This window comes from Platalea leucorodia (genome assembly GCF_965183815.1).
Source record: "Platalea leucorodia genome assembly, chromosome: 12".
Lineage (NCBI taxonomy): Eukaryota > Metazoa > Chordata > Aves > Pelecaniformes > Threskiornithidae > Platalea > Platalea leucorodia.
This window is the reverse complement of record NC_138834.1, coordinates 4,627,970-4,650,291: the sequence shown is the minus strand read 5'-3', so window position 1 is coordinate 4,650,291 and position 22,322 is coordinate 4,627,970. Positions and strand designations below refer to the sequence as shown.

Genomic DNA, 22,322 nt, shown 5'->3' with positions numbered 1-22,322 from the left:
CCCGCCTTTCTGTTCCACCTCAAGAAAGGAGAACTGCTGGGTGTCAACTAAGACCAATGAGAAAAAAAATGGTTCCCACTTCACAGGGAAACGAGGGTGGTTCACATCTTTCCAAGTTAAGCTGGCTATGATTAAGAAACTCATACCCACCCTTCTAGCTCTCTAACGTGCTAGCTGTCTCTCCAGTAGTTGATCATAGCTGATGAGCAGGCACTGGCGTGGGATTTGGGCCACCTAGCTCAGTTTATGTATTCGAAAAAGCAACTGCCCCTCAGGGCGGCTGTGTAGGTATAATAAACCATCGGTGTAGCGCGCGGTGTATTTGATCAGCAACCAACTGCTGCCCCCGCAGTCTGCACACGCCAATGAGTGTATCTAAGCTTCGTATACGTCTTGGAGCCTCCCTGGGACACACGCAGGAACACTGATCCTGTTGCGAGACGTTTGGAAGTCCTGGACAGAGATAGTAAGCCCTTGAATTCTTCTGGACAACATTTCTCAGGGGCAGGGAAGGGTACATGTCCTGGGAACCCAAACAGTCAGTAGCCTTACCTAGAAGCAACCATTTTCCCATGACTGGAGGTTAAAAGCAATGACTATGTTACAATTGCTACTTAAAAACACACAACAGATGATATTGACTATACAACTGCTATGTTTTTATATGTTTTATTAACAAAACTGGTAGGGAATCAAGCAAAAAGCAGCCTTAGAGCACAGCATGTTTTACCTTGCTCTGCTGGCACATATGCAATAGCTTTACTGCAATCAAGAAAGCTGTGCAGGGTCTCAGTACTGCTAAGTAAACAGCCACAAACTGAAAATAGTGAAAATTTCTCAATTATATTTTAAAACGCATTAAAAATCAGATTAAAATAAGTGTACAAAACCAGACACATAACAGATACCATCCTCTTATTTCCTGTCTGGATTCTTTTAAATGCCAGAGTGATGAGGTAAACCAGAAAAATGGACACAAAACCAGAAAGACAAGCTGAGTTTGTTTATCCTTGACATTCGCTTTCTCCACTGACAAACTGCCATCCTGCACAGATATCTAATGTTGCAAAACAAATGCAGATCCTGGTGTACGCTCCTTGGGGTAACTGCAGTCTATGGATCATGATTTCCTTTTTATAAGGTCTAATTTAGTCATCTATTAAAAGCCCCAAACCCCTGATTTTACTGAATATTAACAAGATTGTTGTTTTCTATAGAATTAGAGGTTAGGAAGTCTTTTTGAAGAATCAGTTAAATACACTTCTATAATTAGCACAAAAGCTTCAATTCCACGATCCCAGGAAATGCTTTTTCCTCCAGTATGTCTTGGTGCTGTCTTTGCCACTGTTGGGGAGTTGCAGAATTTTATTTACCCAATTTACAGTAGCAGTAGCACTTTACAATTACAAAGAATGACCTGGATGAAACAGGGTTAATAATAACTGAAGGTATGTTATTTGTCAACAAATAAAACTGAAGATACCTGAGGTGCAAACACCATGACTGCTGTCAGGGCTCAATTACTTTCTTGCAAATCTGCTTTATTGAATTGCCTGGCTGTCACAGGGCAAGCTGGGTCTTCAACCCTTCAGCTGCTCGTGAGAGTGCTCATGAGACAGCCTCTCGGTTCAGCCGCAGTTCAGCCTACTAAGATTTCTCAGCTGCCATAGGCAAAAAGGCATCTGAGAAAGCTTTTTCATTTATTTGCTCACAGTTAACAGTCTAAGTACAACAGATTGTATGTTTGCTTAACACACTGTGGCTGGGCAGCAGAAAGTAAAGTTGTTTGAGTATCTTGTGCCCATCAGTTCACTTTGAGCCAGATTCTACTTTGGAAAAGAAGAGGAAAGAAAAGACTTATTAAACATTCTGTTGTGGCTGGTTTTGTTTGAGGTTTTGGTTTGGGGGTTTTTTGGTGGTTTGGTTTGTTTTGTTTTTTTGCCCCCTCTCTCAAACAAGGCACCTATCCAACTAAACACTTCCATAGGTGTTACTACAGGCTGTTATTTACCTCTGGATCACTGCTCACAGAGCAGCACACTGGTTACTGAGACTCATAAGCAGCTCACCCCTTGCACCAAATCGATCATGGCAAACAAAGCCCTTGGGAGCCCTCAATCCCTGAAAACCCGTCAGTGCTGAGAGGGTACAAATCAAGGGAAGGGAGAAAGAAGAAAAAAAAAAAAGAAAAAAAAACCCAAACCAAAAAAACAACATAGAAGGAACTCCCAGAATCAATACATCACACCTGAAATCAAGGAAATACATTTCTTAAGTGCATAAAGATAGTGATTCCCAATTCTATCTCATGACCCACTAAACACTGTGTTTACTCTAGTGATAAAAGAGGCTTCGACTCCACCAATTAAAATGCAGGCAACGTCCTTTCTCATTTATCAAAGTGTCTGTTTTAGCTCCCCCAGTTTTTGCAGCTTACAACCAGTTAGCGCTTAGCTTTCAGCCCATGTTATTACTGCAGGCTGGTAATGGCTGTGAAATTGTTACTTAAGTGTTGTATAAAGTGGAACAGCTGGCTGGTGAAAAATAACAGCATTACAGCACGTGTGCTGCTAAGGGCCACGGTACAATGTCAACAGAGTGTCTGGTTTGAAGCACCACAGGGAAGGGAAAGAGGAGAGAGCGCGAGCACACACGCAAATTCACCCTCAAGACGTGCAGGAGATCAAAGCCAGGGAGCATGCGGAGGCCGCAGATACCCTGCCACAAGCAGGACTCCCCTCGCCACATTCGACTCCTGACAATGTCCCTCCTGCAGCATACAAATATCACACATCCCTCCATTCCAAAACAAAGTGCAAATAAACAGGGAATCTAACCCCTAAACAGCTCAAAATAAAGATGTTTTAGACCCATGACATTGAATCTAGTTTTCTATTACTGTGAGCGCTCAGGGCAAAGATCTGTGGGAACCTTTCATGCTCCTTCTGAGAAAGTGAGCTACTTTCAACATCAAAGGAATAAAAAGAAAAGGGAGGCTGTTAACACAGGTGCTACCACTGGTTATCATCTTATTACCAATGGCGACTAGAAGGTGGCAGATAGATTGTGTGCAGAGGGGTGCATTTTTGAGAGCTTCTAGGCACCTAACAGACACCGCAGTGGGCTCTGAATTTGCCTTGTCACTGTGTCTCCCCAAAGCACTTCAGAAATAACTTGAGGGGGGTTCTATTTCTGTTTATCTTTAGTGCTTTTTCCTGCCCAGAGCCTAATCTTAACCCAGCAATGCAGAGAGACAAAAAAAAAGTGTTTAACCGTACAGGATGGCAGTCTTCACTTTACTAATATTCACCACCTTTGGACTGTAACAACAGTAATAGGTGTAGGAGAGGCTTTTCCCCCCACCAGTCCATTTGAAACCAAAGACAAGCAAAATGTGAGTGGAAATGGACCTGACCATAGCTCTTCATGGCATAAGGCAAAGAAATCGGGTCCATTTCCAGTCCCTGGAAAGTCTAATGCACTGATCTAAGACAGCAGCAAAATACTCCCCGCAAGAAGCCCTGAAAGCATTCACGATCCTAACCTGTAAATACCCAATATATGTCATTGCCCAGAGCCCCTTTTTGCTGATGGCTAAGCCACAGGTTGCTCTTCATGCAGGCTCTTTCCAATGAGATCACCTCTTGACCCAATAAAAAATTACAGCTGCTGGAGGTGGAAACATCTAGTTTGTATTTCCTGGGGCTCCACTCTTGCTAGCTTTGAAGAGGCTGAAGAGGTAAAATAGCCATCCTCCAGACTCTAACCATGGGCTGACAGATCTCATCAGGGTCTTTCTGAAGACCAGAGTTAAATGTCACAGCTTGAGAATCAGGTAGTATGGGACTGGATGCTACCACGGGATCTAAAATTTAGACAGCAATTTTGGCATGACTAAGCTGGAGAACTGTTCAAACAATTCCCAGGTAGCTGTCTCTTGCTGGCAAGTCAGTAAGAGCAGAATGGTCACTGTCTCAAAAGCTGACGCTCTGAGTACACTAAATGCGGTCATCCTCTGCAGTACCTGAGGCCATTCTGTTGCTGCACGTTGCATAAGAGAGACCATTTTGATACCAGAACACTTCAGGCTGACACTTGCATCCTGATGTTTCACATCCTGCAAACAACCTCCTCCCTTCCCAGAGGCATGATTCTACTAAGCAACCCCAGGACCAGTTCTATTCTCTTTTCAAGTATGGAAAAAAGAATATGCGTTACAGCGCACCGTCATCCCTCAGACTATGGCCAGTTTTTTTGGTTCTGGTTACCCTCAACAAGCTTACGTGGCAGCGACCCATTTCTTACCTTACGCTGCATGTGCTGCATCTGCAGCTCTCTGTGCCTAAAGAATCATATTAAAATACACCGGAACATCAGATAGCAATGGAAAATAGCAACAAATTTTCTGCCTTTACTTCAGGACAGGCTTCTTTTTCATTTTGGAGTACCAAAATTAAAGACAACACAGGTAAGACAGGTTTGTGAATGCCAGAAAAGCTAGTAAGCTAATGAATAGCACTAGAATGAGAATTAAGTATGTTAGTTAGAGAGCACAACAGACATAACAAAAGTAAAAGAGGGTGAAGCACGGAGCCAAGCTTCCTAGTGAAAGCAAAAACCAGAGGTAATTTGGTGGACAGCAGTCCCCTTTGTCTTTCTAGTCTCCCTGAAAATCCATCTTTCGGGCAGAGTAGATTAGAGCTTCTTGGCCTAATCAATAGATTAGAGCTTCTTGGTATCAGAAGCCACCACTTCTTCCACCCCAGCTAGTGCTGGAACTTGTGTTACTGGGGGCGGGGGGGGCTCACAGCAAATGAGCAATCAGAGCAAACACTTTTAGCATACGTGTCCCAGTCACTCCCTTTTGCAAAAGTCTTTTTTCCCTATTGACTTCTAAAGATTGACTTGGACACATTTCTTATATAAACAGAGCTGATCCAATTAACCACTCCATGGTGCAAGGAGGACTGGTTGGAATTTGTGTTCCCAGCATTTTCACTTCTAATTTTATGTACAACATTAGAGTGATGCTAAATTTATACATTTTAAGGCCATACTCTTCTTTTGCCTTCCTCTGCAGTTTCATTGCTTTTTATGGCTGAAGCTAATATAGGACAGAATTTGAGCCTGAAAGAGATTCATCTCTTTGAACATCAGTCAAAAATAAAATGTGTCTGTCATTGAGAAAACAGGCAGAACTCAGCCTGGTTTTGTTAGACTTAAGGCTCATCTGCAGTGAGTGGATAAAAACCAAGCGTACAAAGGCTTTGTGGATTTGTATCTATCACGAACCCCTGAAGAAATAAAGACCATTTAAAAAAAAAAAGTTTTCCCTATCAGGAGCAAGCCTTCATAGTTGAAACTCTTTCAACGGAAGGAACTGTATTTGAGAAGGGCCCATTTAAACAAACTGGTTTAGAACTGACTAAACAAAATTGCAGCTTTCTCTGTGCAACAGGAATGACATATCACAAAAATTATGTCATGTAGTAAGACACTTCATACTAACCATCTGAATGCCTGGGTTTTAATTTCATAACCCATTTTGGCATGGCTTATAAAAGGTAGGATTTGGATGACAGGATTTAGTGTACAGAGTTGGCTTCTGTTGGCTTTTTTTGTTCTGTTTTCCCCATTGAATACTTCATGTACAAACCAGTGTTGTCAGTTGTTTTCAGAGAAGATGCCTCGAAGTTTCTTCAGATTACACTAATAGTTTCACTGATTGAAAATCCACAGCAGAAGAGAATCGGGAGTCCCTGGGATACCAGTGGAGTTCGAATAATTTATGGAGAGCGGTCTAGCACAACATAAGCTATTTAAAGCTGTATAATATACCCACAAACTCTTATTAAGGTCTGTGGTTTTCAGCCCTGTGAGACAGAAACCAGTTATCATTATGCATCACCATGAAAGCAGATTAAAATTAAATCAATCTGTTTATCTATGGGTTTGCAATGCAGCTTTTCCAAAGCATAACATGCTCTCCATCTAATTAACATTTCAGAAGGAAAAACCATTCCACCCAGACACTAAACCACCCTCATTCAAATGGAGATATTACAAAAATACAGCCCAGGTGAATTTATAACAAAATTTAATTAGTGAAAGGGCACAAGACCTATTTAGGCTTCAAAAGTTGATTTGTGCATACCAGGAGTTAAATAAAATAGATCTCTTTGTAATATATATCTCTTGAACTTGACAAAATTGCCTACTGCACTTACAGTTTATGTGCATGCACACAGTTGCCTATATACGTATACACGCACGCATTACACACACAGATTTAGATTTTATTCCTGTGGCTTTCAAACAGAAAGTCCTTATTAAAAACATGTTTTGCAAGATGTAAAATGCACAAGTCTCTGGAGAATTAAAAGGAAAGAACACATACAAATCAATTCAAAGCAGAAACAAATATAGAGTTTGTAGCTCTGACTTCTATTCACTTACAACAAGCCATGAGAGGGCCCGATCCTCAGTGGGAACCAGAACCCTTTGTGGCCTGCAGAACTGGATCTTTTTGTTTAAGACAGACCCCAAAGTAGAGCTCAGGAAGCAAACCTTAGGAGTTACGCGAGTAGTAAGAATAGCACTGCGCCTCCCCAGGGACCCCAGCAGCAGTCACCTTGGGACTCCCAACATGAAGGAGAAGTCAAAAACAGGTTTTTCATAAACTTCACATCTGAGTCAGCCAGCAGTCTGGCTGGTGCACCCGTCTGCTAATTTTATCTTGTGGACTGTACTTGATGTCAAATAAGTGGAAAAGCACTGAGAAAGAGGAAAATAGCAGCATTGTAACCTGAAGTGGCAATACAGAAAAGTGTGCTACTAGCAGGCAAAATCTCAGTAATACAATAGATAAGACACCATTGTTACAACTGACAACGGTACTGTTAGCGATGCTCTAAGGAGGCATTATTGTGTTAAGGGAGAAGCTGGTACTCCTGCCCATAGCCATATCTCAATACGAATTACAAAACAAGCACAGAGGTGTTTAAGATGATATACTGTCTTAACGTTGATAGTTAGAGGTCAAGGTGAAGAGGTAATCCATGATCTCTTTTTACCCTACTACTAGGAATTACTCAGCAAATGCAGCGTTTTAACATAACACTGACTTACTGTCACCTCTTCCAGCTGTATGGCACTTTTTCCTACAGGAAAGCATAATTGGGCAATAATGAGCACCAATACTAAACAAAACAAAATATTTATGTATTCAAGGGTGTGAAGGAAGGTGTTTGTTTACAGAAATGAAAGACAAAGATAAATAGTGCTGCCTGCTGATTTAAAGTGTTTGGAAGCCCTGTGGACTGTTCCCAACTACTGCTTCCAAAATAAATGCAAAAATATGATGTAGGGTCTGAAACACATCTTTCTAAACTGCTTGTAAAAAGAAAACAATGCAATACATCCCTTCCTTTCCTGGCCAAACATCAGCAAAGCTAACAGCACAGCCTGTGCAATCAACAATTTTTTAAATTTGACTTAGATTTAAGAAGGGATAGGAAAAACAAAGCACAGTACTGGGGACTCTGTGCAGTGAAAATAGAGTACCATTTGCCCTGTTTCACAGGTGAAAAAAATGGCAGGAAACAGCTACCATACCACAACAAGCATGTGGGTGAAGTTGGTTGTAAGCACCCCCCAGAGAACCATCTAGACCAAAGATGGGTGTAATGAAAGGATTACCCATTTATCCATTGCAGTGGAGTAAAACCGCATGGAACAACGAACCTTTTTTTTTTATTTTTAAGTGCTGTAGGGACATTTTTATGTGTGTGTTTATGTACGTGTACATATACTTTGATGCTGAGCGGGCAAGCAACAAGTGGAGAAATTCTTCCGGATTCACTTAAATTGGCTGAGAATATTAAAGGAACAGTGAATAAAGACAAGAAGGCTGGTGAACCATGCAGTACGAGTCTTCCAAAACAAACGGTTGCAGAATAAGGAACAGAGCTCTATAATGGGGTTGGTAAGACTATTTCTTTGGTTCTATCTGCAAAGCAGCATCTAGTGCACGACCTTTTGGGTTGGAAGTCACACAATAAGACAAAATTGTTAAGGGATACAGGTACTACGCCAGAGCTATGACCTGGCTAATCACCTTTTTACAAGACTTGAATGGGGGGGATGCTGCTAGCCATCAAAACTACAAGAATTTTGACTTATCAAGCAGATCAATAGCCACTGCCCAAACTCCCTTCAATGTGACTACTAGCTGTCAGTGAAAAACAGTGCACACCTTGAAGCAAATGATTCAAGGCTGAGGCTAAAATGTATTAGCAATCACAATAATATCATAAATGCAGACAGCACATTTATCTCAAAAGAGTCTCCAAAAATGTTCCTGTCCTCTCCTGGAGAGCCTCAACTGCACAAATGCTTTGTGAGCCCAATGCTCCTCCCAGCGAGAGCAGCCCCAGTGCTTGACACTGCATCTGCCTTTCAGTTCTTCATGGGGACACCCTGAAACTCATGGCAGTGCTGGGGAAGGGTTTGGTGCTTGGAGGTGATCTAAAAAAGGTTCTTTATTTGAAAGTTTATTTCCAACTTCATAAGCAGGACAGTTCTGAGGTAGTTCCAAATCACATCCTAATGCAAAATGAAACAGCAATATCACTGAGCAACGAAAGAGAAGATTACCTCGACAGTGCTAACAAAGACCCATCAGTGAAAATGAGTTAGCACTGTTCCCTAGCAACTTCTCACAGCTGCAGATAAAATCATTTTCTGGACATCACAGAAATTGTGAATACTTAGTTCTCTTATATAGGAACTCTCTCATCCATTACCTATATGCAGCCCCCTCTAGGAGGTAACGCAGAAGCAATCTACGGCAAGCTGTACCATCACATTAACTCGTCCAAAAATTTTAAGAAATACCCATGGATCCATATGTGCTGTGTTTGTCCTTCATTCAATGACATGTATGTCAGATGTTCAAAGAATAGCATCAGGGAGACAAAAAAACCAGCATATAACAATCTTCGCTGCAAAAATCCTGAGTCTGCAAGCCCTTTTTCATAAAGGTGTTTCCTCACTCATGGGAGCAGTTCTGCTGATTCCTGATGACATTACTTAAGCTTTACAGAATCAGGTCTACAGTAAAGAAAATGTAAAGTAAGTGTATAAATAAAGGGTTCAGGTTCTTTAATGGAGAAAAAAGCCTGCCTTGCTCCAAAGAGTTGCTATCGGCATAAAATAGATATTCACTAAGCAATTCAAATAGGAATTTTTGTTATATACGTAAAATCTCAGGCTGAACGCTATGCATCTATACTGACATATTTAACCATCTTTCTGTCATCTGCACGAGTGGCTACCAAAGCAACATTTGCTAAATAATAGCAAGGATTTCTGCTGGAGGCAAACCCTAATAGCTCAATGAAGCTACTGATGCAGAAGGGAGTTCAATTAATACAAAAATGACACTGCCCAAAATTATTCCGTGTCCTTAATGTAGGGTACACACAATGTGGTCTGTATCCAGCTGCAGCAGTTAACCCTAGTGCATGTCAGAGCACAGTTACGGTTATGATTTTAATACTGCAAGAGCCATAGCAGAGGGCTTAGCTGATCCAAGCAAGCAGAAGCAGAGATCACTTGGAATTACACAAAGACCTCCCTGTCAATTGCTCTCCAAGACAGAGCTATTTTGCAGGAACACAAAGGCAGCTGGTAATCCTCTCCACATACAAATCCTGAAAAACTAATAATTGCACCTCCTCTTGGCCTCAAATTTCATGCATTTCCTTGGATTGCTTTATTCTATTTGTGCATTTTAATATAAGAAAGATAATAGGGAGTTAGAGACTTCTCATCACAGCATACAGTTGTTCTAACCACCCTACTATGGAATTCAAATGTGTGAGAACCCCCTAATGTCCACCTATCGGGGCTCAAAGTTAAATATCATGAAAATGAATATGAGAGCTTAAAATAGGGTCTGAGCAAGAATTATAGTGCACATACATTTTTCTTTTATATTAAAACTTCGTAGCTTTAGACAGCAGGTTTAATGTGTCACAATTTTTGGAAGCAGATTGCTCTTTTGAAAATAGCGGTTTTAAAAAGTTTTAGTGAGCTGACATACAGAAATCTTACTTGTAGCAATGACTGACATTTTTTACTTCTGCAGCAAAAGCCCAGTAGCAATCAGCCAAAAATGTTAACACTCTAAATCATTTGCCACTTTTTAGAATTCTCTAAGGCAGAAGTGACCACTAGGCAGTGGTTCCTGAAAGTAAAAATGTTGTATCCCTGGCTACCAGCTAGCGGGACAAAATCCGCTAAGAAATATGAGCTGTTTTATCAGGCAACCAAAACATCAGCACAATGGATAAAATGGCTGGATGATAAAGTGCCGAGAGTGATGGAATACATGGAGGCTGAAGAAACCATGACGGAGAGAGAAAAATTGCAGAAAGGGAGCCCAGGAAAATAACTTAAACCATAGGTTTATCAGACATTGACTTCCCCTCATTCTTTAAACTACCAGAAATGTGAGCTATAGTTTCGGGAATCCCCATGCTCTTATTAGGCAGTAAGGATTTTAAAACACAGCATAACACTACCATTCAGCATGGGAAACCCATATGGTTGTAGTAAGAAGGAAATTAATAGTCTGCCCAGGGATTAAGGCATCGCACAGACCCACTAAAATCCCTGCGCCTGTTTGCTTAGCTTCGCCTCCGACCAATTAACTCCTGCGCTCTTGCCAAGTGGATGTGCACTCACAAACTCAAACCTCTTTGTGGGGGTTTGACAGTTTTGATAGACTTGTGGTCAAAACTTAATGTTCAAAAAAGACACTCAGTTTCAGCCACATGCAGCCGTCCTCTCCTGACCGTGCACTGAAGCAAGCCTGGGCCCCGCGCTGCCCCCCGCGAGCCGGGGTCTGGAGCCCAGATGGGAGCTGCAGCACACTCCAGGTACACCCCTGACTGAGAGCACGTCAGCAGTTTAACCACATTCAGTGATGGTGCAGACCTGGCGCCCAAACCCAAGCCGCTTGGCCTCTCCGGCGTGGGGCTGCTGCAACCCTCAAGCACACTGAGACACTGCAGTTGCCTGTTTAAATTATAGCAGGCCCAGCAGGCCTGCCTGCAGGCTTTAGCACTGAGGATATAACTCACACCTTTCCCTCAACACATGCCATGCACTGCCTTAACTACCAGAGTTTGCAAGGGAGTCTGAGAGAGCTGTCTGTAGTGCAACAGGAGACTATTCATACAGCGCAATGGTACGAGGACCCCATGTCTATGCTATAGGAGACTCGGTGCTGTACCTGCTGCTGTCCTAGCCTGATTCTGTGGTTTGATGTTCCTTCAGCTGATGGAGTGCATTTGGTGACCACGACTTCTGGTGTAGCTTAACTGGAAAGAAATCTAACTTGCTTACTTCACAACTGCTCTGTATTATGAATCGAAGCACAGTAGGTGAGGACAAATGAGAGACTCACTCTGACAGTATGCTTATGATGCCAACTGAACACTAATGTTTACATGCCAACTGACACTGTAGGATGGTAAAGAGTTAAAAACCTGTTAGCTAAAACTGGAAGTGACTGAATATTACCCCTTAAAAACAAAACAAAACAAAACACACTTTTCCAAATAAGATGCCAGTAGCAGCAGAGGCCTCTGAATACCCCAACTCCCCTTTCTGAGCCATGGTCTTTGGTTGAAGAATTGTCTTTGTAGTAACTGCTTTGAGACATTCAGTATGCTCTATTCCCATGAAAGCACTGTAGAAGCCACAACCTAGCTCTGTGACCCACTGAAACATCACAGGCCATTGAGGTTGGCAGAATACAATACATGTTGGTATTTTGATAACTGGGTTAAAATTCACAATATTGAAAAACCTGCAAAACCTAATTGATCTCTCTAACACAACAGACAGAAGTTAACACTGGATTTATATTTATTTGAGACTCAGGATGAAAGTCCAACGGATGACAACAGGGCAACGGAGCCATGCTGATTTGGAAGGAAAGCACCCTCATCCACGGGATCCCTGGTACCACACAGTTCTCTGAAGATTTCTAGTGCAAGAGCAGAGCTGACCCATCCCCACTTAGCTTTGAGATCAAGGTATTTCTGGGCAATTGGTCAAAAGTAAAGTCACAGATACCACGCTCACCTTTTAGACTGTTTTAGGGTTTTTTTTGTTTTTTAATGAGCTTAAGGCAGGGGAAAGGCAGACATCTGTTTCATAAAGAACATTTTTCCAGCTGTAGCTGAAATTTCTCCTGCACAAAATGTGCACACAGTGCTATCATTCCGAAAATCACACTGTTTTATTCCCAAATTGCAGAGAGGTAAACGATGAATCAATAAACACGGCAATGAAGAATTCAGTTCACAGTTCATTCAGCTGCATTGAAATTAGCACTTCATGAGCCATTTTGCACACAGATTCTTTATACAGAAAGTTTTCTTTGAAGACCTATTTCAAGTCCACAATCAAGGTAGCTCTGCGTGCGTCACGGTCTACTGCATATTCCTTTGAACAACTGCCTTTGCAACCCGAGGCAGTTTGTCGAGAGACTAATTAAACACCGGTCCCTGCCATCACGGGTCCTACCGTGAGAAAACTGGCGATGACACGACACACGTGCTGCAAGCAAAGAGCACAATCGAACCATGAAAACAACCATGCATGCCAAAGGGCCAGAGGAAGGGGGGAGGGACAACCGATTTAAATATTTAAGTCTATTCCTTATCAGTGTGCTGGTGTGGGGTGCGTAGAAAGAGCTCTGAGACCGGGGACTCCAAGGTGACTATGCAGAGCTGCAGAAGGTCAATGTGGGACTGGGGAAACAAAGACGTTGTAGCACAGACTGTTATAAAAAGAAAAAGGCAAGTGTCAGTCTCCTCTCTGTGGCTACAAATGTTCCCTTGGAACTGCCTTTCTCAGTCAGGAAACATGGAAAAACCAGGATAACATATGTTATTAAAAAACACGAACTTTTCCTGTTGGCTGAAGTGCTGGCTGCTGCTAACAGACTGATGAAAAATATCTATTTTTCTGTTGATGTATTGCTTTCGTTTAAGAGATAGAAAACAAATGTATTAAAAAAAAAAAAAAAAAGATGCCGGGGTAAATATTTTAGTAATCTCAGTCGCAAACCTGTCTTATTATAAGGATTACAGTCCATTAGAATTGTATAAAATTCATGGCAAAGCTTGTAATTCAGCTATATATCAATGACAAAAACCTCCTATTATGTTTTAGGAATCACTATTTGCTAATATTGCAAACATCATCAAGAGCTGCCTGTCTTAACAGGGCTAGTTTGGGGAAAGACGGGGTAAATCTCTACACGTTAACACGTCCTACCCTCGCCCAGTCCGTGGGGATGGGGATTCTGAGAGTGGCCTCCTTTGGAGAGGCTGTTTCCCAAGCACAAAGCCCTGACTTCTCATCTTCTTTGTCTTGGAAGTTCCTTGCCCCGATGTTGAAAATGAACGTTGGTATCGGCCAGAACAGCAGCCCTCATGGGCACACTGGGGCCCTCGTGCAAGATCCGGCATCCAGCACAGTTCCCTGCACAGAACACAGTCAAGGAGGGTATTTCCAAGGGAGGAAGAGAATTGTTGGTACCAGGGGCAATAAATCAGCCCCAAGGTTTTGCTAAATAAAGAGATATTTCCTCTTCCAAAAACATCTGCCTGGAAGTCAGGGAGTGACTGCTAGAGGAGATTTACTAAAATGGTACACACTGGAGAAAAAAAAAAAAATTAATCTGACAGGCCCTTCTGAAGGCTAATTTGAAGACCTTCCCTCTAGGAGGCTGTTTCTGACAGACCTATCACTATACATATGTATGCACTGCAGCAGTGTAGGAGGGTACGCTAATTAACTTTCACTCCACCTGGCCAAAAAACCCCACCAATCTGGAGGGAAGAAAAGTCATGAACAGCATTGGAGAGTCAAATACTAGGAAGTGCTGTTGGCAAATCCTACTTGTATTAGCAGGTAGGCAATAGCTCTGGTATATACAGTTAGAATGAATTATCTGATGTCAAATGTTCATTAAGTTTGTCCTTGAAGCAGAGCAAAGTTAGACTGAAATTTGGAAACTGGGTCACTCAGTATGGTACTATGTATCAGAGGCATTATTATATTTGGTTATGCATTGACTGATCAGTGCCATAGCACTGTCTTGAGATGTGCTCTGCTCTGAACAAGGGATTAATTAAAATAGAAGCTAAATGCTACTGATATTGGTGATGCAGGAAAAGACTATTACCTGATAAAAAACCAAAGATGGCTAAACACATCATCAGACAAAACAGAAATTCATAGTAAAATATCATTTAAAGAAACAGAATCCAATTTAAAATAAGATTTTAGCCCATTGTTTCAATAATTCCTATTCATCTCTTTCAAACTTAAAAAAAAAAAAGGTCTTCAAAATGTTATTTGCAATATATACTGAAACTAATGATAATATGGCAATATGGTAGATTCACATTTTCAAATGTTCATTTATTTCCCAACACTGCTGAGAAGCATACCTATTTATCCCATGATATAATAGGATATTTTTAGTTCTGAGTAATTGGACTTGAGCAAACAAGAGAGATGGACAAAAAAGAACTAAGAATTCAGAATTTCCTGGATTTTACTCATGCTCAGAGACTGAGGACATGCACTCCGTGTGGATTTTAAAAAGCTCTTCTGCAGCCCCTCTCCAAATTGCTATGTCTATGCAAATTGCCAACTCTCATCTGCACTGTCTGATTTGAATGAAATTGGGTATAAGTCAGTTCAGAATTAATTCAAGCAAGATATTGGAAATGTTCCTCTTACCAGTTTCATGTTCTGTGAAGTCACTTTGAAAGCAAAGGAGCTGCAAGTGCCATCAGGATATCGCACTTCCAAAGGTCAAAACCGAAGCTGCATCAAGCCAATAGTAATAGAAAGAAAACTGATCAGCCTTAGGTGGGTATTTAAGAGCCAGGTGGCCGTCCTTTTGACTCACACACACTGGCTCTACTCCTGGAACCACTTTACCCTGCAGTCATGACACTGTTTTTTTAATGGCATCATAGCAGAGAATTTCCCCTCAATTGGAACAGAAGGAGGAGAGAAAATGAGCTCTACTATCCTCAGTATGCCATGTTCCTATAACAATATTATCACTCGCTTTTGGGAGAGAAACAGAGAAACTGGGATCACTTCGCTGTAGCCCATGGTATGCCAAATAAGTGACTATTACAGTGACATAGAGAACAGAGTGTCAGCAAGGCTCTAAGAAAAAGAACACTTTTGTACTGCTCCTTTGAAAGAAATATTTACGGGGGGGGTGGGGGGGTGGGGGGTGCGGCAGAATATATATATATATCTGTACCATCCTGTGCAAAGCAAGGGCCAAAGAACTTTTGGGTGAGACCGCGCACCAGAAACAGAGTAGTTATTAGCAGGTCTCTGCTCCTGTCACACACCTGACAGAAAAAAAGTGGAGTCAGTAAGTTGGATTATAGCGTTCTGGTGTTCAAAATCCAGAAATGGTATTTGCTTCCAAAGATGCTACAAGCTCACTGTTCTTCTCAAAATCCAGTCTTGATTGTCTTTCACGGAAACATACTCCAGAATGAGACACCCAGGATGAAAGTTCACATTTGCAAACGTGTGTGTCTAATTCAGCTTCTCGCGAGCAAGATCACAGAAGAACATAGATTAGATGGAAGCCCTGCACCCACAAAGTTTATTCAGTTTTATACCAACCCACATTCCTTGTAGTTCTTCACAGAATACCCAAATCCCATTTCCCTAAACACAGAAAACTCCTATTTTTGTGTATTCTTCCCTGCTCAGAAATTTGCAAGCCTCATTCTCATTTCTATCCCTAAGGACCTCTCCATACCACCTCCGTTCCACGTTTGTAATTTCTTGCCTCTCTTTTCTGGTCTTTTCCTTTCAGCATTCACCCAATAAAAATACAATATTTACTTATAATCAAGGAACCTCTCAGCCCATTAATTTCTTTCTGGCTTCCTCAGAAATCCCTTCAGAGATTTTGGCTGTCGCCATTGACACAAACTGAAACCGCTTCAAAACTCTGCTAGCTTGCCATGAGAAAGCAGCCCCTTGCAAAATAAGTTCTAGGACCGGAAGAACAGAAAACGGCTTTTACTCAAGAGCACCGAATTGTAAAGCTGACATTGCTATTGCTAGAAAACTGCCCATTGATTTCATTGGCCACTGAGGATAGCTCAGGTTCATTGCATGTAAGTTTATTTTAAGACGCTGGCGAAACAGCAGTATATTGCAAAGATCTATTAAATCACATGGCTTTGCTCAGCAAGATGTTTTTGGGAATCAAAGGGTGTAATATACATATTTGCTCCTGTTCTGCACAATAAATTATTTATTATGTCTGTTTCTCATTTCAAGATTCCTAGACAGGTAGTTAAAAATATGTGAAATGATTTATTCAATGTCAGGAACACTTGCAGCATCCATAATATATCTCAAAATAAGCCATGTCGCTTCCAGAACACACTTCATTTTCACCAGCAGTTTTGAGACATCTATAAAACTTCCGAACAATTTAATAATTCTCAAAAACAGATGTGTATAATTGATCTTATAAATTTCCCACAGAAGCAGGGGGCACCATTCATTTTTTTAAACCCTGGGAGGTACCACATCTATTAGCTTTCCTAAGGTACCAAAGCTTCCCAAAATTCACTCATCTAAATAAAAATTTTGCACGTTGATTTGCTTTTGCCTAACTACTTTTCCACCCTCAGCTCGCCTGCTAAAGACACGAGTCTATCCTTGTCATTTCTGCAGTTCCCTTCTCAGGAAAACGTTTCTGGCAGTTCTGGATCTTCAGAGCTACAGGATGCTTTTAAGGCCTTTGTATTCAGTGAAAACGTTCACAGGCCGTCTCCAGTTTGCACTCCAGAGAAAAGGACCTGTTCTAATGCTATTGCCCAATCTTTCTTGCATTGTTACCAGACCATTAAAGACAGGACTTTGCCATGTCGTTACTAATTACTGCTTATTAAAGGTAAGTACAATTTTAGACAATGCAAGGTAGTACAAAATTTACATAAGATAAAAAGAAGGGGGCACTTAGTGTACACAAAGGAATGTAGAAGAGATGGCACTACATATTATGAATAAGCATGTTATTATTCTAAAATTATTGTCACTTCACTAAATTAACCTTCCTCATTATAAACCCATTTTTATGTTCCCTATCACTAAATAGTTTTGAGTTCTGCCTGAAACAGACTATTTATTAATATCGGAACATAAATAACATCTATGTAAGACTAATTTGAATTCTGTCATATAAGTAGAAGTTTTTTGCGATTCTAAGGGTATCTGACATGTAGCTTCTTTGTGCTGCTGCGATGTATTTGATCAGCTTGAGCCCCGCTTAGTCTGATTTGTTCCTGTGGTTTGTACGGCAGTAGCCCCCACACTGTAATTATGAAGAAGAGTGCCGTTGTTGATAACGTTTTCCAGGTTGCCTCTGTTAAATAGTAACTACACGTCCATACGTTTTTCTAAATGATTTTGAAATCTTTGAAAAGACTTCCCATTTTAAAAGAATATATTGATATATTGAAAGGATGTATTCATTTATTAATACTTTTCTAGATTTTAAAAAGGCCAAGCTTGTCCTTAGGGAATAAGTCCTCAAATCAGGAATTCATACTTTTCTGCTCGGTACTGTTGACCCCTGGAACGCATCAGTCATGTGGGCAAAGTAAGCCACACGTATGCAGTTCTTCACTGAATGGGGTCCTACAAATGCTGGCTTTGCCAACCAGAGCAATCAGGCTTACAGCTATGCAGTCCTTTGCTGGTAACATTCAAAACCAGAAAGCATCTACACACACAACCACTCCCAACTCTGCAGTCCCCACTCCGAGCTGTACCTTTCCCGTAACACAATTTCAGGAGCTTCTAAACACCATGGGAACATAGCACCATGAGCAATCAACTGGATCTAGGCTAGAAAGTCACTTAGGTGCTGGAAAGCACTCTAAAAGCATTATCCATGAATTAAAAAGAAAAATCCCAAACATATAATCTAAACAAAACACATTGAGGTGCCAAACCCACGTCGTATCCCTTTCTGAGTCCAGCTGCAGGCTACCCTAATGACTTTCATTTGCAAAGCATGCGTGACTGGAACAGAATGAGGTCTCATTTCCTACCTCGGTGCGACACCATTTTTCTCTTCCCGAGAGTGTATTGAGATTTGAGACAATTGGATCTTTTGGCTTAATAACTTCAGTTATCAGCTTCAAAGAAATACAGAGCAATCCTGATGTATCTGAAATGAATCCATTTTATTGGGATTGGAATATATACGTTAAGGGTCTTCTCTCACTGTTTATATCTATTTTTTGACTTCAAGTCAACCTTTCCCTATGAACCACAAAGATTTAGTGGTTGCTTGCTGAGTTTTGCATGGCAGCTGGCCAGTTTTTAATTCCCCCGATCAGCTGATAACATATTCTTCAAAGATTAAATCATTGTATCACAGGAGCATTAATACCCAGCCTCTGTTTTTATGCTGGCTAAGCCAAAGAGAAGTCCAAAATCTGAACAGCTTGCATCTGTTTCATCCCATAAAATATTGATTGCCAATAAGAGGAAAAAAGAGACAGAATACTATAAGGTACCTGAAACAATTTTCTGTAAATCTCAAACCTTTAAACTATAATCATCATGAAGGAAAGGTAATGCATGTCTTAAGGATTTTGAATGCTGCCTCCTATACTCTGTCACTGGACAAATCTGAACCTAAACGGCTGTTCTCTTAATACCCACAGGATATGAATGGCCCAGTCGAGTTTACAACAGTAATAAAGAACAGACTTTCAAACTGAGTGTGGACTGATGTATACAGCAGAGCGAAAAATAAACACACTAAAGCTGCTACATAATTCTGTCAAGCATATGGTTAAGTTATGATTTTATTTAGAAAACAGATTGTAAGAGTGATGACAGATGAGGGTATGTTGGTCAGTCATAAATAAGAGTATTCTAATAGGAACTGGGCTTGTTACTGATCATATGCTGCCACACAGATTTAATCACTTAGAAAATATGGCTTCTTAAATACATGTTGCAGCTCATTTTCAACTTTAGGTTGCTCAACTGAAAAATCCATGAGCATTTCTGAACCTAACTTTTAAGAGAGTGATGGTGGAGTTACGTTTATGGATTCAATTAGACATCCCAGTTCCTTGTAAAAGGGTAGAGTTACTCCCTTAAGAATGGCTTTCCCAGCACCTAGTACTCTGCATAGAGATGACTAAACCAGACAAAGGGAAACACTGAAGAATCTGAAATCCTTTTTCTGACCCTGATTGCTCTACAGCACTTAAGACAGGCATCACTAGCTATGTCAAAACCAAGAGACCAGGGAGCACTTTCAAGCACCTACTTCTGGGTGCTCCATCTGCACTTGAATTTCTTCTGGGACAAGACCTAGGTCCATACTAGCTCACTCCTGGGACTGTTTCTGCAAAGAAGGAAAACCAGGTGTGTGATCGGGAGGCAAGCCACAGCATGCTCCAGCCAGGATCCCAAACACTCCATGATGCACACCTGATACTGAGATTACATACAGTTTATGCTGGCAGTCCTTTATATACGAGGATATATATATGCACAGGAGAGGTGCATCCATAACCCCCCAGTACATGCACTCCTTTTACTGGGCTCCAGCAACTACAGTATTGTCTGGTATTTTTCTGTGAGAGGGAACAGTACCACCATCACTGCTGGTGGCTCTGCACACACCGCTTATGTCTGCCGAACTTTGTGATGAAAACAGCTTCATCAAAGCATTATTTCTTCTGTTCTGAGTGCATCCTCTACCCAAAGACCTTCTTAGACTGTAAATCCCATATCAGGCAAAAAATAACCCATGAGTGCCATGAGTTCAACAATTCAGGTCTCTTAGTAATGATCAGAAATACTGTGACCACAGAACTCAAAACATTTATGGTTTATAATTCCTCCTGCCATTTCATATTGGTTCCAGAAGTTACTGCCAAAAAGAATAAAGCTGGATAACCTACTGGGGTTTTTTCACCCAAAAAATCAAAGTGGTTACAGTTCAGAGCACAGGCAAAAGCTGCACGTCAGGTGCCAAAGTAACTTTATGTTTTTAAACTCTAGGCAACTATGAACTTCCTGGTAGATATGAAGTTAAATAAGGGGATTTCGGATTTCTACCTGAATCTCTGTGCTCAAGTATTTTTTGGGACCCAGCCAACCCCTCTGTTCAGGATTGCTTTGTTTGTACTTGTTGTAATGCAGCTCATTTCCAAAGAGCAGAGAAAATCAAATAATGCTACAGAAGGGGAAATATTCACACATGACTTTATGACAAGACATAAAAACTATGCTATTGGAGTATATGAGCTGTCTAAGAGGACATACAGCAATTTGTGAAGGTAACTTTTTAAGAGCAAAAAGACACTGGTAAAAATCAATCCCCTGCACAGCAAAGAAACAACGACCTGAAGCCCCAGACACCTCCTCGCCCTCCCCTGCAGCAGTTATTACCCAGCCGTCAGTAAGCGCCTGCCAAAGCCGTTCGCTGCTGAGCCTGACACACTTGCCCCTCCCTGGAATGCTCCATGGGACTTTCATTCATTTCCAGGGTTCAAGCTGAAGTGATGTCTGTGACTTTTCTTTTGTATTTTCAAAGCTAGGAAGGAATTTCATACCTCTTAGAATGTCACTCAGACCCAGGTAGAACACTGCAGTCCCAGAAATGTCTGCAAAAGCAAATTATAACCTCTATTCCCTAAATCCCTCATGGATGTAGCCTCAAGGTGAGGAAACCTGACTTGAAAGGTGTAGCATCGCTGTTTTAGCACCAACTGGCTTGTCATTAAGACTTTAGGTGCCTAAAGATGCATGCAAACAGGTCTCAAGGGGAATTTATTTACAAATACTCTGAAGCAAATTATCCATTAAACCGCTTTGGAATATCATGCACAGCCCTAATTATGCTAGATTATATGACCAAGCAAGGATGGGGGGCAAAATAAAACACTGCAATACAAGGACTGCTTGGGGAATATGCCAAACCACAACTTGTCCAACGGGAAGAGAAACTACAGCCCAGTGTTGCAAATATGTGAAATGTCAGCGCTGTAGCAGCAAGGCATCTCTCAAATACAAAACTCATTTTGACAGCACTGCAATCAACATTGGTCTTTCAGCAGCCACAGACACTGAAAGCTGGTGCTCAGGTTTCAGCCAAATCTGCGAGTTTCTCTTGCCAGTGGAAGCCCTGCCGCTTTTCAGTTGGTGGGGATCCCCACCCCCCAGCTGCTATGCAGGAGCTCCATCCTTCTTGTACCAGCTTGCTGTGGGGCCAGGCTTGCTGCTGACACATGCACCATCCATGCTTAGTACAAGGAGGGAAAAAAAAGAGACTCAGAGTTATGAAGCTCTGGGTGGGAATGGACCCAGCTCTGCCCAGTGTAAGACCTGCTCATGCCTAGCCTCAAACCTGCGCTAAGACTAATGCATCCCCCAGGCACAGGGCTGCTTTTGTAAGGAGTCTTGGAGAACATCCCTGAGCCCCGCTTTCTGCGCATGTCAACTCTACCCTTGTTCTCAGGACAACCCTAGGAGAAAGCAGTTCATTATTCAAATTTACTTTAGAAGAATACATACAGTTGATAGCAGCTCATCGGTTCACATCTGAGCTCTGCTGAAATATTTCAGCCCATGGAAGAAAAACAAAATACCAAAAAATGGTGGCACTATAGTGGCACTCTTAATGGAAACATACACTATGAAATATACCATATACTGTTGTATTTATTCCCAGCGCCAGCTCAAGCCACTACAGTTAATTGTTCCAAATGGCTTTAACATCAGCACTCTTGCCTAGTGTAGTCAGGGAACCAGACGGTTCATTTCTAGTTTGTCTGTTTGTTGCTGTTCTCTTAGCTTTTTTTTGTCCTTTATCATTGTTATCAAATTTGACACTAATGAACTTTTCTGGATTATTTTTCTTGTTTTACATGTTGCTTCTTTTGTGCAGGAGCTCAGGGGCTTGCGAGGGTCAGAAACAGATGGTTGCATCCTTTCTGTGTCAACCAGAAAGCGCTGCCTGCTCTTTCAACTTTTTTTGCCTGTGTGGCACATACAGTATTAAAAGCCTGTCATTGTTGCTACACGTGTTGGACCACAGGTGGATCAAATGCTAAATTTTGGTTATTAACATGGTTATGTATTCAAAGCAGCGTATTCCAATCGGTATTCGCAGGGCACTGAAAATGGCCGAATATGTTGAA

At 41.4% G+C, this 22,322-nt stretch overlaps 1 protein-coding gene across 1 annotated transcript in view; it reads right to left on the bottom strand.

The window, feature by feature from the left end:
• The window catches only part of TMEM132D (transmembrane protein 132D), a gene marked incomplete at both ends in the record, with an annotated part of 261,079 nt that overhangs the window by 156,679 nt on the left and 82,078 nt on the right, over positions 1–22,322 (bottom strand). The window lies entirely within an intron of this gene.